Source organism: Osmerus eperlanus, chromosome 6 (assembly GCF_963692335.1).
Source record: "Osmerus eperlanus chromosome 6, fOsmEpe2.1, whole genome shotgun sequence".
Lineage (NCBI taxonomy): Eukaryota > Metazoa > Chordata > Actinopteri > Osmeriformes > Osmeridae > Osmerus > Osmerus eperlanus.
In genome coordinates, this window is record NC_085023.1 from 2,064,753 (window position 1) to 2,079,752 (window position 15,000).

The window sequence follows — 15,000 nt, forward strand, 5'->3', positions numbered from 1 at the left end:
TCGTCCAGCCCCACACCCACAGGTAACACCCAGTCTGTTTGTCTGCCTGTCCGTCTGTCCATCCGTATGTATGTCTGCCTGCCTGCCTGCCTGTCTGTCTGCCTGTCCGTCTGCCTGTCTTTCTGTCTGCCTGTCTTTCTGTCTGTCCGTCTGTCTGCCTGTCTGTCTGTCTGTCTGTCTGTCTGTCTGCCTGTCTGTGTGTATGTCTGTCCGTCCGTCCGTCTGTCTGTCTGTCCGTCTATATGACTGTCTGACAGAGAGTAACACACACACACACACACACACACACACACAGGCACACACACTTAAACACAACTTGGCACTCGTGGCAACAGAACTCACCAAGTTATCTGCAGAGACAATGGTACAAAAGTGGAATCCTTCAACATGTAGCAGATACTAGAGGGTGTAGCATGTAGCAGATACTAGATTATGTAGCTGCAGTTTCAAGCTGTTTTGTGCTCAACAACACACAAAAATGAATCTATCGAACCAGTCAGACAATCTGGGACAAGATTCAATGGATCAATTTCTCCATGTTTATGAACACGAAACAGCGTGATACCAGATTGGCATCACAGACTAAACAGTAACTTCTGAGCTAGTCCATCTGAGAGGATGGTTGAAAGGAGAATCAGGGATGGGTGTAGCTTTAGCTCAGTATCTCCCAATTAAGACGTCACAAGTTCAAACACCCTCTGTTCATGCCTTAGGATCTAATGTGTCCGCTAAATGAGCACATTTAGTGTTTTATTAAGGACTGCTTTCGACAGAAGCTGAAAACTTCACTGTAGTTTGCTCTACTTTGGAGTTGTGTCACTTCTGTGCAGGATAGAAGGGGACTTCCCGTGGTTCAAGTGACAGGGGAACCTGGAGGGAGGAGGGAGAAAGAGGAGGAGGGGGAAGAGAGGGGGGGGGAAGAGAGGGAGGCAGAGGAGGAGGGGGAAGAGAGGGGAGGAGGGAGGCGAGAAGGAGGGGGAGGAGAGGGGAGGGAGGCAGAGAAGGAGGGGGAGGAGAGGGGAGGGAGGGAGGCAGAGGAGGAGGGGGAGGAGAGGGGAGGGAGGGAGGCAGAGGAGGAGGGGGAGGAGAGGGGAGGGAGGGAGGCAGAGGAGGAGGGGGAAGAGAGGGGAGGGAGGGAGGCAGAGGAGGAGGGGGAGGAGAGGGGAGGGAGGGAGGCAGAGGAGGAGGGGGAGGAGAGGGGAGGGAGGCAGAGGAGGAGGGGGAGGAGAGGGGAGGGAGGGAGGCAGAGGAGGAGGGGGAGGAGAGGGGAGGGAGGCAGAGGAGGAAGGGGAGGAGAGGGGAGGGAGGCAGAGGAGGAGGGGGAGGAGAGGGGAGGGAGGGAGGCAGAGGAGGAGGGGGAGGAGAGGGGAGGGAGGCAGAGGAGGAGGGGGAGGAGAGGGGAGGGAGGCAGAGAAGGAGGGGGAGGAGAGGGGAGGGAGGGAGGCAGAGGAGGAGGGGGAGGAGAGGGGAGGGAGGCAGAGAAGGAGGGGGAGGAGAGGGGAGGGAGGGAGGCAGAGGAGGAGGGGGAGGAGAGGGGAGGGAGGGAGGCAGAGGAGGAGGGGGAGGAGAGGGGAGGGAGGGAGGCAGAGGAGGAGGGGGAAGAGAGGGGAGGGAGGGAGGCAGAGGAGGAGGGGGAGGAGAGGGGAGGGAGGGAGGCAGAGGAGGAGGGGGAGGAGAGGGGAGGGAGGCAGAGGAGGAGGGGGAGGAGAGGGGAGGGAGGCAGAGGAGGAGGGGGAGGAGAGGGGAGGGAGGCAGAGGAGGAAGGGGAGGAGAGGGGAGGGAGGCAGAGGAGGAGGGGGAGGAGAGGGGAGGGAGGGAGGCAGAGGAGGAGGGGGAGGAGAGGGGAGGGAGGCAGAGAGGAGGGGGAGGAGAGGGGAGGGAGGCAGAGAAGGAGGGGGAGGAGAGGGGAGGGAGGGAGGCAGAGGAGGAGGGGGAGGAGAGGGGAGGGAGGCAGAGAAGGAGGGGGAGGAGAGGGGAGGGAGGCAGAGGAGGAGGGGGAGGAGAGGGGAGGGAGGGAAAATAAAGACGGAAAGGAAGAGGTATGCGCCGAGTGAGAGAAGGGATGAGAAACTCAGGAGAGATTAGCCTCAAAAGTAACCTTCATAATAACTCAGACCAGTGGCTCTGCTTCAAGTAGGCACACACACAGAGACACATACACATATACACTCGGAGACACACACGTACGCAGTGAAAGACAGTCGTGGTCATGTGTGATAGTGATGCCCTTGAGAGGTAGTGAGCAAAAAGCATAGATGCCCCCTTCGCAACCCCACACACGCAATCCCGGTCACACACACGCTCACTAAAACACACACGCACCTCGCATGCAAACACACACACACACACTCCCTCTGTGAAAACAGTTTACTTCTGCTCCACTGTACATAGTTCAAAGGAAGAGAAGGAGAAGGATAGAGAGACAAAGACAGAGAGATCTGCCTCTCCAGAGAAGACAGGCTGTAGCTCCCCTGCTCTCAGAGAGAGGTGGAGAGAGGTGGAGTGAGGTGGAGGGAGGTAGAGATAGGTGAGTTTTCTGATGGGTGGATGGGTGTGTGGGTGGGGGGGTGAGTGTGTGTGTGTTTGTGTGTGTGGTCGGTGAAAAGCTGGATCACCGACCACGCATGGATACAGTAACTAGGAGAACGAAGAGAGCTCCATGTAACCAACCAGAACATTGTTAGAACAGCTGCCCCCCTCATACTCCAGCACCACACACCTAACAAGATCTCCCTGAATGTTTCTTCATGTTGTCTTCGGGGTTAGGGTCTTCATGTTGTGTTCAGGGTTAGGGTTAGGGTCTACATGTTGTGTTCGGGGTTAGGGTTAGGGTCTACATGTTGTGTTCGGGGTTAGGGTTAGGGTCTACATGTTGTGTTCGGGGTTAGGGTTAGGGTCTTCATGTTGTCTTCGGGGTTAGGGTCTTCATGTTGTGTTCAGGGTTAGGGTCTTCATGTGTTATAACTAGTGCTGTCAGTTAAACGCGTTATTAACGGCGTTAACGCAAACCCATTTTAACGGCGTCAATTATTTTAGCGCAAGATTAACGTTGTTTTTGGCCTAGCAAACTTAGTAGTTTTTTTCACATGCTGTTGCAACAACTGACGTTAGAAAAACTACAACACCACACCGGATCTAGCTAGACCGGAAACAAAACAACAGGCATACCGCACACACTTGTTTGGGCTTGCGAGCCAGCTAAAGAGTAGTAGGCTAACGTTACGTTTTGAGTGGATGGCGAGCGCGAGACGCCGAAATGGATGCCAATAAGATTCTGAATGGAAAGTTTACTTTTAAAAAGTTGCCAAATGGTTCCATTGACAAGACCAAAGTGATCTGTGTGTTTTGTCGTTGTGAACTGAGCTATCATCGCAGCATGTCCAGTCAGAAATACCAGTTGATGGCCAAGCACACAGCTAATGCGAATTCTCCGCCCCCTCGTCTAAGCCAGGCGATTGCAATGTTGTTTTAAAAAAAAATAATAACATTTGCACTAAGCAATCCGATCCACTTTTCCATGTTGATAAAAGCAATACAATGAGAAAAAATAATGGGACAAAAAGAAATCAAGGGACATTTAGAATAGATAAAAATGTGCGATTAATTGCGATTAATCGCGGGTTAACTATGACATTAATGCGATTAATCGCGATTAAATATTTTAATCGTTTGACTAGTTTGCTTGCACTAGTTATAACCTGTGCGTATCCTGGAGGCCTGCACCTGGGAACAGCATACAGCAGCTTGGAACTCTGGGAAAAGGTGTTAACAATGCAATTAACCCCCCCCCCACACATACACAAACATTTTCAATGTTTAGCCTGGGTTGGTGTAACATGCAGTACAGACAAACACACAAACATGCACACACACATCCAAACACAGACACACAGACACCAGTGTTGCCACAGTTTCTTTGAAAAAGTAATCTGATTACTGATTACTCCTCTAAAAAGTAATTTAGTTACCTTACAGCAGGGGTCTGCAAGTAACTTGGGCCGCGGGCCAGTATTTTTCCTCGCCACAAGATGACGGGCCAGAGTCTGGGTTACTGCCTATTTAGACGCTCCGATAGGTGCCCTTGCGATACGTGCACTCGCAACAACTAGGCCTATTAACCATGTGAATGTGAATTGGTGGTCTGTTTGAATAATTTCATTATTTTAACGAACTCTCTCTATCAACATGGTCGTCACTGTCATCCCAACGTGGTGGGTCGTCATCGTTGGTGCACATAAATACTGTCATCCAGTGAGAATAGCATTACTAGGACCTAGCGAAGGTTTTGATGTGAGGTGAAATCGGAAGTTCATATTAATGCGAGCGCGCATTCGCACGAGCGAAAGGTTTTGCATTAATTTCGGTGCAAAATAGTTTTTAAACTTTATGTAGCCTAACCTAAATAAACATTACGTTGGACTCATATTCTTATATTTTCCGGAAATTACAACCCAAATGTTTACCTGAAAGATTCAGGGCTTTTAAGAAAACATTTTTCCCACCCTTGCAAGAACCTAGATTTATGAAGTGACAGATCTTTATTTTTTTACCTGGCTTTTTCAGTTCCTCCTGGGATCTTTTTCCCTCCCAGTTTATTCTTTTCGCATCAGCGTAATCTAGCTAACTCCCTCCACAACAATAAATGATGGTTTAGAGTTGTCTCAATAGCAACAACTTGGTACACATACTTGTGTTTGAGAAAGAGAGCATGCGCGACAACTGAAAACAGCACTTTTTAATGCACGGTCAGATCATGCGCTTAATTAGATTAAAACCTAATGTAGCCTATTAGCTTACTTATCAGTCACACAGTAACTTAACAAACTTAAGACATATCCTTTTATTCGGTGTGTGAAAAAACTAAGAGAAAGCAAGTGATCTTCTGGCCTAATTTATAAGCGGGCAGAGCGGCCCACCGTGAATTCTCCCTATTCTCCCGATGGCCACTCCGGGCCTGAAAACTATTAATTTCACAAGCAATATTTTGGGGGGTGCTATCGGGGTGCTTTGGATCATATGTCTATGGTAGCGATGAAATAGCGAGAAAATACTTAAGAAAAGTCAATGACACCATACCCAGTTTCCGGTTTCAAAATAAAAGTCGACGGGGAAAAAAACGATACAAAAAAAATATAAGCGGAAATATTTTGACGGGCCAAATAAAATCGCTGGCGGGCCACAATTGGCCCGCGGGCCGCCTGTTGCCAACCCCTGCCTTACAGATTACTTGATTTTAAAAGTAACTAAGTTAGATTACAAGTTACTTTATTAGTTACATTCAGCAGCTGCCGACAACACCCCTGCCGCCTCAACATAAAAATGACAACCGGTTTTGCCAACACTCACTTTATTATTAGTGCATTTTTTACCGTAATGTACACAACAACAATGTACAATGTATCTCCTGGGGGGTATTCCAGGTAGCGGGTTTAACAAACTCTGAGCCTAACCCTGAACTCTGAGTTGAGTTACTTTAAAATTGGAAACTCTGAAAACTCGGTTCCAGAAAAGCTGATTTGAATTTGTTAACTCATCTCGGAGTACGTCAACTCTGAGTTAAGCGCGCGCATGAGAACTATTAAAAGCCAACATCAATGGAGCTCCGATACTGGGATCAACCATGGCACCCAGCAACAAAAAACCTTGTCCTACTTCACCACACTTCAGATATAAGTTTTATTCCGTGTTTATGGTCAATCTGAGCACATATTACGGAAAAAAAGCAACACGGCTGTAGCAGCGTATAGAACTGCCCCTCAACCAACCTAAACCCTCAAGGAAGGCAAGGAAAAACTCCCAGAAAAACTCACTGCAGGAGAAAAAATTGAAGAAACCTTGGGAGGAGCAATTCAATGAGGGATCCCCTCATTGAATTGCTACAAAATACAGGAATTTTTGTATTTCAGCTATATTGACTATATTACGTAGATGGAAAAATGCAGTTCTGGTAATTTGCTTAATATTTTCATCAAAGGATGATGGCGATGATGATTAAGATGACGAAGAGACATTGACTGCTGCCGCAGAAAATGGATGCAGAGAATTATTTATGGTAGCTACTGGTAGTTCTCTCCCCATGTACTTTTATTTACAGGCTTGTGTGGAATTGTCAGTTACACTGACATTATGAGAATAATGAATATAAAAAACGATTTGCACATTCTGATCCTGTTGAACAGAGCATGGATGCAGTATACAGTGATATGTTCATTTAATGGCAGGTGAATTCTGCATGTGGAACTGTGAAATGTAATGCAATCCCATGTATTCCCAGTTACAAGTAAATGAGTTGTACAAATTGCACCTCATGAAGAATTGCCAAAAACTGACCAAGAGATGGTGTAGGCCTACTTAGGGTAGAAGAATAAAGGATAATCTTGAAAAAGATTTACTGGAACACCAGTTACAGGAGGATGCATGTAACAGGTGATGTTAATTGTAGAAACAATAATCTATATCAATATTAATTGTTGAATTTGCTGAATTTCTATTTTGACCAAGAGATGGTGTACTTAGGGCAGAAGAATAAAGGCTGATCTTGTAAGGCTATCAACCTGCCCCCACCTCTCATATGGTAAAATCTGGAGTTACTGGATGGAGTCTCAACTTGATGGCTCTCACACATCATTGTGTAACTTACTGTGGCATTGCTAGTCATGTTGATAAGTAAGGGTCAAGATTGTGGTGTTATTAGTTGTTTTGGGTATAAAAGGAATTGTGAAGCATCTGTGGATTCTTGATCTCCTGAGACCTTCTCCTCAGCTCTGGCTTTTCCTACTCCTTCTTCCTCACCTCTTGCTTTCTATCTCTAGTTTACAATAATCATGGTAGAGTAGGTAAGAGTTAACCTTCATTGATTTCATTCATTTGCAATATGATTAAATTATTATATTATTTAACCTTTTCATGTTCCTGTTAAATTTGCCTGAAAACGCCTAAACAGCATACCCAAAGTAAATTGGAAGCTGTTCTTGAACCATTTGGAGTACATGCATGTAAATGATCTCTTTTGAAAGCTGACACTCTGAAGTTATGTCCCCTGTTGTCAGGACCCCTGTCAGTCCTTCTAGTGTTGAGTAATAGAAGCTTGAACACAAGGAAAGTGAAAATTTCTATTTCCGCCTAGATTTTGTTTTGAAAACAGAGGCCTGAAGAGGCCTAGAGGTGGTAGGTATTATCTGGAAGACTAAATTGGACCACAGGTTGAAGCCTTACCCAATTCAAATCAAAAGTCAAACATAATACCACAATATATTCATATTTGACACATGTTTTTATAAGAATACATCCAGGAATTTTCTAAAAGGGTCTTTTGGAGACTCCAAAATGACCCTTTGTAACCAAGGTCAAGGTCAAATAAAAAGGTATTATTTTTCATAATTGTTATCTCTGGCCCATCTCTGGTACTTAGAAATATCATATATAATAGCTAAATCCCTAATTAGTAATACTGAAACACAAAAACTGAAGCATGAACACATTGGAGTGCTTTATCTGATTCCAAGGATTGGCGCACAAAGAACACTGATTCTGTCAACCATATTGCGCAATCGACTGTTATTTTGAAGGCTCCACAGACGCATACAAATGAGGTATTGGCATTTTCAGCTAGCTGTCAGCTACAAGGCTAACGAGCTAATTTCAGAGCCAGTCGAAGCCAGTTCGAGAAATTTGTTTAGAACGAGTGTGGGGGGGGGGGCGGGGGGGGGGGGCAGGACGCACAGACCTAGTTGGCTTTAGAGGGCTGTCAACGGGGCATGGAAGCTCCTATTGGGTCGAACAAGGTGTCAATCAAAAGGGGAGGGTTCAACGGACATTTTGAGACCTTCATTTTGTAAATACTCCGTTGATAAACCGGACAAAATAACACTTTTATGTGAACAAGTTGTTTCTTCCGTCGGCTAACTTGCATAATGAAACAAAGGATAATGGCTATTCATGAACGTAAAACATTGTATTTGGACGAATTACTTTACATGGTTAGATACTTTGAACCCTTGGGACTTACGCAGATCAAGTTTTGATGGCATGATTTGCACACCTGGACCTATTTGAACAACTTAGGGTGAGTACAACTTTTTTCTTTGGCATTGTTGAAGGAATGTTCACCGGAAAAAGACGTTGACTTTGCTTGCTATTGTGACTTGATCTTGAATTGGTTTATTTCAATGGAAGCACAAGAATCGTAGCTTTCCAACGATGTATAACATGTGTAGCGTCTAAAAAATATATTTGTTAGAATTTAGTGCGTCGTAACTGAGGAAGGGGGAGGCAGCATTTTTGTCTCGCGGGCGAAACAGGAGCGTAAACCTTACTTTGACCATTCTTGCTCTGATTTAACCCATAGAGTCGAATAACTGTAATTCCATTGGTATTGGCATTATTTGGTTAATGTTAATACACTGTTCAGTTTCCCATCTTCCTTCAAACCATAGGGGAATTAGTTTCAGTTGTTTGGCCAATATTGACCCCCTACAATGTTGAAATAGATTTGCTGAAACACCAGTTACAGGATGGTACATGGTCACAGGTGAATCATGTAAATTATAGGAACAATAGCCAATAAACATACTCATTGTTAGATTTCTATTTGTAGGCAATGAAGAAGACCAAATACAATTTCAATTATTTGTCTTTATTTCAGTGCCAAAAAGCATTTGGTCAGTTCTGAGTGCACGTCCACGGCGAGTAACATTAGCGATGTTGGCCTAAGGGCTGACAATGTTGCTAAAATACATTCCAGATTGTGACGGGAAACGGTAACGTTAATCTAGGTATTCATCAGGGAATTAAAGCACATCGAATCGCAGTCTTAAAATCCTCTCCCGGCGTATAACTAAGCGAATTAAATTTTGTTTGAGATCGGTTGGCTGAACCAGGAAAGGATATCCCTAGTCTTCCAACGCTATCAGGCTCAGAAAGAGGGAGGGGATAGATAAAAACGCAGAGTTTGGCATGGAAAACCTTCTAGCGAGCAGGTTAGTTTCACGGAGTAAGTTACCATGGAAACTTACCAAAAGGTTTCGTTACCTCTCTTTCTGGAACGGAAACCTCGGAGTAAGCCTCTTTTCAGGGTTAAACAACTCAAAGTTTTCACTAAACCTGCTACCTGGAATACTCCCCTGACATTTTGTTGATGTTTGTTGATGTTCATGTTGATTTATAGACAAGAGTTTTTTTTTAAATGTTGACCTAAGAACGCACTTGGAAAAATGACTCAAGTCGTAGGCCTACTTGGGGAAAAAAAAACCCATAAAAAACGCTGAAAATCTGAGATCATTTGCGAACCATTACTTTTAGAAAAAACATGAATTTAATAATCTTATTTGTCACATATAATCAAATCGAGATGGCACCAGAGCAAAGGGGCTTGAGGAAAGTGGCGACTCAGAGTCACTGGGAGGGAGTGTTAGGTGTATGTATATACACGTGACGTGACCCTCATGCTGAAAACGAAACGTAATTGTCGCATAGGCTACATGACTTCACTCCCAGAGACGCAAGAAGAAATCAAATATATATTTGACTATGACAGTTTTTCTCGATTGCTAACACACAAAAATGGTATGTGTAAGCCATAACCACAAAACCATTTTGCCAAATCCCAGCAGAAAGACCATGTACCCCAGTCTTTAAACACAATTTACCCTTTTTGACACATTTCTCAGGTTCATTCACACTTCTTTGCAAAAGTCTAAACACACCTCTTACTTTAAGACACAATTATCACCATTATGTCATTCAGAAAACACTGCCATTTGATAAGTAAACCCAAAACAGCGCAATTCAAACACCCTTAACAACCAATTATCCATGTGTAAGCACTAACAAGCAAATATACTCAACAAGCAATCAGGGGTTTGGAATGAATACAAAGGTAAGCTGATCTGTACTTTGAAATCATGGATGCAAATATCAGAAGAAAAGGAATAATTGTCCAAATGAGAGGAGGTGGACAAGGGAGAGGAAGAGGCAGAGGAAGAGGAAGAAGAACAACAATCTCAAATGAGATCCATGCCACACTATGACAGAAATCCCTATGACAGAACAACCTTCTCCAAGCCATGGAAGAAGTTTGTGGGGACATTGCTCTTGAGTCTTGTCATGGATGGCTCAGGCATTCAGGGGCATTTTCCCTGCTGTTTGGCTAGAGAAAACATTGCCTGTGATGTTGAGGAAAATCTCTGGCCTGACCCTGGTCAGAGATAGGATGCTGACCCACAATGAACAGTACTGTACTCAAGCTCTGAGGGAGAAGGGGAGATAAGAGAGCAGAGAGGAGGAGAGGAAAGTGGAGATGAGGAGAGGATAGAAGAGAGGATGAGAGGAGCGGAGGAGGATAGAAGGGAGGAGGGGAGAGGAGAGGAGAGAGGAGCAGAGGAGAGGACGAGAGAGGAGGAGAGGAGAGGGAGGAAGGTAGAGAAGAGAGGAGGAGAGGACGAGAGAGGAGGAGAGGACGAGAGAGGAGGAGAGGACGAGAGAGGAGAGGAGAGGGAGGAGGGTAGAGAAGAGAGGAGGAGAGGAGAAGGGAGGAGAGGAGAGAGGAGAAAGGGGGAGGTGAGCACAGGACAGGAGGGGAGAGAAGAGAGGAGGAGAGGAGAAGGGAGGAGGAGAGGAGAGAGGAGAAAGGGGGAGGTGAGCACAGGACAGGAGGGGAGGGGAGAGAAGATGAGAAAAGGGTATAAGAGGGCAGAAGCGAAGAAGAAGGAGTGGAAATATGAATGAAATGGAAATAAGCCAGTATTCTGGTGTCTGGAGTGTCTAACTAACCCTGACTAACCTTGCCCTCATCGTGATCCTTATCGCTCGATAGATCAGGCCTGGAGACGTGCTGCTTCACACAGTCTCTATAGGGCTCTTCACTTTACCCATATAGTGGTTATGTATGTCTTGGTGTTTACGTGTCTGTAATTGTGTGTGTGTGTTGATTTGTATATGTATAAATATGTTTGTGTTTAAGAGGGTTTAAGGGGTTTAAAGGTTTTAAATAGGATTGAAGGGTTTAAGATCATTTTAAATAGGACTGAATTTTGAGTCCCCACAAGAATAGCAATACAAACTTGTGTGTGTCTTTGTTTTATATGTCGAACGGTTTTAATATTCATTCATTCCTTCAATATTCATTCCACGTTGAATTGTCTCACGAAGACCATTAAATCCAGAGTTTCTGACAGCTGCATTTGTTCCCTCCCCCCCTCCCAATTCTCCCCCCACCATCCCTCCCCTCCTCCCCTCTCTCCAGACTCGTCCCCCTCCACCCCCCAGCCCTCCGAGCCTGCCCCCCCGGCCCCTCCGGCCCCCCTGCCCCCTGGCTGGCCTGGCTGTCCGCTGCCCCCGCTGGTGGTTGTGGGAGGTGGCGGGGAGGCAGGGAAGTACTGCTGCCTCTGTGGGGCCTGGTTCAACAACCCCCTCATGGCTCAGCAGCACTACGAAGGCAAGAAGCACCGCAGGAACGCCGCCAGGGTGCGCCTGCTGGAGCAGCTGGCCGGCAGCCTGGACGCCACCGAGACCACAGGTCAGGGTCGGGGGTTAGGGTCGGGGGTCAGGGTCAGGGGTGGATTTTCCATAACTGGAAAAATCCTATTTGTAAATGTTTGTGCAGTAGCTAATTGTAAGTAGGGCTCAGATGAAGGTGGTTCAGTCACATGGGCCTGTTATGGCAATATGACTATTATAAGACAGTGCAATATGACTTTTGATGGACTTTTGATGGAAATAAGAATGTTAATGACAGTGGGAGTCCTTGGCCTTGTTGATGAGGCCAGCTGCAGATGGGAAGAAACTGTTCTTGTGGCGTGAGGTTTTGGTCCTATCGGAGGGGAGTGGCTGGAACAGAGAGTGTCCAGGGTGGGAGGAGTCGGCCACAATCTTCCTCGCTCGCCTCAGGGTCCTCGAGGTGTGCAGGTCCTCGAGGGTAGGCAGATTGCAACCAATCCCCTTCTCAGCAGTGCAGATGATACGCTGCAGTCTGCTCTTGTCCTTAACAGTGTCAGCGGTGCAATATGACTGTTGATGGACTGGATCGATTAATGAAAGGATGCATGGATGGAAGGAATGATAGACTGACTGATGCATGGATGGAAGGAATGATAGACTGACTGATGCATGGATGGAAGGAATGATAGACTGACTGATGCATGGATGGAAGGAATGATAGACTGACTGATGCATGGATGGAAGAAATGATAGACTGACTGATGCCTGGATGGAAGGAATGATAGACTGACTGATGCATGGATGGAAGGAATGATAGACTGACTGATGCATGGATGGAAGGAATGATAGACTGACTGATGCATGGATGGAAGGAATGATAGACTGACTGATGCATGGATGGAAGGAATGATAGACTGACTGATGCATGGATGGAAGGAATGCAGGTATGTCTGGGTAGATGGATGTATTGAGGGATGGAGGAAATGAGGGATAGATGGATAAACATAGAAAAACCTGCAACGATCAGCAAGGTGAGCATCCATCTTGTCCCTGTGTCGACCTTTATCCTCTCGTCTCATTCACTTTGTGTATGAGTACATGTGTGTGTGTGAGAGAGAGCACATGTGTGTGTGTATTTTACTAGCCTTCCAGGTAAAGCCAGGACCACTAGAGCTAGCTTAGCTGAATTGGTCCATGTTGCCTCCAGACACTCTGTCATCAATCTCACTCCTTTTACTTCTCCTGCTCTCTAGAGTCTCTCTATGTCACTCACAAACACACGACACACACACCACACACCACACACACACAACCTCCTTAGAGAAGACATAGCCGTCAGTCTGATATTGCCGAAAAACCCTAGATGCCTCCAGGCTGTAAGTATTATGGATGTGTGTGTGTGTGTTTTATGTTCTGCACAGGGAGAGGAAGGAGACAGAGTGATGTGTGTGTTGTAGAGGACCCAGTTATTAGACTGCAGATTCAGATGGATGATCAAATGTTACAGAGGCAGACACCCTGCTGGGTGTGCTCGTGAGTGAGTGTGTGTGAGAGAGGGAGTGTGTGTGTGACAGAGTGAGTGTGTGTGAGAGAGAGTGAGTGTGTTTTATATTTACCCTTGGGAAGCTAATGAGTGTGATGAATGAGGCACATAGAGGAACCCCGCTGCTCCTCACTCACACACACATACACACACACACACTTATACACACACTTATACACACACACACACTTACTTATACACACACACACACATACTACTGATGGCAGCCATGTTGTTGAGGGTGGGACTGATGGCAGCCATGTTGTTGAAGGTGGGACTGATGGCAGCCATGTTGTTGAGGGTGGGACTGATGGCAGCCATGTTGTTGAGGGTGGGACTGATGGCAGCCATGTTGTTGAAGGTGGGACTGATGGCAGCCATGTTGTTGAAGGTGGGACTGATGGCAGCCATGTTGTTGAGGGTGGGACTGATGGCAGCCATGTTGTTGAGGGTGGGACTGATGGCAGCCATGTTGTTGAGGGTGGGACTGATGGCAGCCATGTTGTTGAGGGTGGGACTGATGGCAGCCATGTTGTTGAAGGTGGGACTGATGGCAGCCATGTTGTTGAAGGTGGGACTGATGGCAGCCATGTTGTTGAAGGTGGGACTGATGGCAGCCATGTTGTTGAGGGTGGGACTGATGGCAGCCATGTTGTTGAGGGTGGGACTGATGGCAGCCATGTTGTTGAGGGTGGGACTGATGGCAGCCATGTTGTTGAGGGTGGGACTGATGGCAGCCATGTTGTTGAGGGTGGGACTGATGGCAGCCATGTTGTTGAAGGTGGGACTGATGGCAGCCATGTTGTTGAGGGTGGGACTGATGGCAGCCATGTTGTTGAGGGTGGGACTGATGGCAGCCATGTTGTTGAGGGTGGGACTGATGGCAGCCATGTTGTTGAGGGTGGGACTGATGGCAGCCATGTTGTTGAGGGTGGGACTGATGGCAGCCATGTTGTTGAGGGTGGGACTGATGGCAGCCATGTTGTTGAGGGTGGGACTGATGGCAGCCATGTTGTTGAGGGTGGGACTGATGGCAGCCATGTTGTTGAGGGTGGGACTGATGGCAGCCATGTTGTTGAGGGTGGGACTGATGGCAGCCATGTTGTTGATTAACTCTGAGGCAACATGTTCTCCACATGCTGGCCCAGGCTAGAACAGCTATCACAGCAGAGGATTTATCAAGTGATAAAGAAGCACACACACACACACACAGAGACTCACACACCCAGACTCTCACACACACATACACACCTCCCCCTCTGTGACCTATCTCTGTCTGCTCTCCCTGTAATTAACATGGACCGGAAAAACACAAACACACACACACTCCTAACACACACAATCTTTACACTCTTCTACATGCAAGCACACACACACTCACTGTCGGAATGTAATTAGCAGGATTAGGCCTGGCTGCAGCCTCATGCCTGAGCTTTATTAACCACAAGCTGGACCAGGCTGGGAGGAAGTCTACTGATGAAACTGCTGTTTCACACACACACATACACAGAGAGAGAGGAGAGAGAGGGGAGAGAGACCAACTACCAGCGACCCTCGAACAATCAGCAGCACCCAGCCTCCCTCTCCATGACACATAAATGAAATCCCTGTCTGGGAAACAAAACTGTGGAACACACAATGAGTTATACATACCTAGGCCTACAAATGACAGCCTCTGGTAGCTTCCGCTTGGCAGTGAATGCACTTAAAGAGAAAATCGTAGAGCTTTCTATGCAATAAAACAAAAATCTTTATAAAATAACCATCCCAATTAAGATTAGGTGTCAAATATTGGGCAGCATCATCAAGCCAGTTGCTCTCTATGGAAGTGAGATATGGACCCACTCAGCCATCTACACTTTGGTAGCTGGGACAAGCACCCAATATAGACTCTCCATGCTGATTTCTGTCAAAATATATTACAAATATCCAAAGAAAAACACCCACAAATGCATGTCGTGCAGAATTAGGCCAATTCCCATTAACGTTAGAAATCCAGAAAAGATCATTAAAATTTTACA

General features: G+C 46.4%; 1 long non-coding RNA gene across 1 annotated transcript in view; it reads left to right on the plus strand.

Moving 5' to 3' along the window:
- Positions 1 to 15,000, plus strand: part of LOC134021878 (uncharacterized) — a 35,670-nt gene continuing 20,670 nt past the window's right edge. The window contains exons 1-2 of the long non-coding RNA XR_009930592.1: positions 1 to 22; positions 11,243 to 11,515. This is a non-coding gene — a long non-coding RNA (uncharacterized LOC134021878). The remainder of the gene's footprint in view (positions 23 to 11,242; positions 11,516 to 15,000) is intronic.